This window comes from Pteropus vampyrus, unplaced genomic scaffold (genome assembly GCF_000151845.1).
Source record: "Pteropus vampyrus isolate Shadow unplaced genomic scaffold, Pvam_2.0 Scaffold211, whole genome shotgun sequence".
NCBI lineage: Eukaryota > Metazoa > Chordata > Mammalia > Chiroptera > Pteropodidae > Pteropus > Pteropus vampyrus.
This window is the reverse complement of record NW_011888992.1, coordinates 871,841-872,243: the sequence shown is the minus strand read 5'-3', so window position 1 is coordinate 872,243 and position 403 is coordinate 871,841.

Here is a 403-nt window from a genome sequence, read left to right as displayed (position 1 = left end):
CAAGGGCTGGCCCGTGGCCACCACCCCAGTCGTGTCCCGGTTAACGAGCCCATGGTCTGAGCCAGACGTGTCATCTGAATGGGCACGTGTGGTTTTAGTTTTAAAATTTAAGTATAAATGATAATACTACTGTAAGCGTGCCCTTGGGTGGCGGCTTTGAAAACATTAAAACTAAAAAGCTCAAGTTTTGGGTTTTCTTTATTTTATTTTTTTTTTGCCACATGGCTGTACCATCGATTAAAAACAAAACCACCCCAGACATTTCGTTGGAACCACTGCCTGGTGCTCTCTTTAAGGGGGCAGTACGGAAATTTATTTTATTTCTGAGACAACTATTCTCTCAGCTCAATTAAGAGCGAAGGAACGTCCAGTTTTAAAGCGTTGAGGGGAGCTGTGCGCGCAC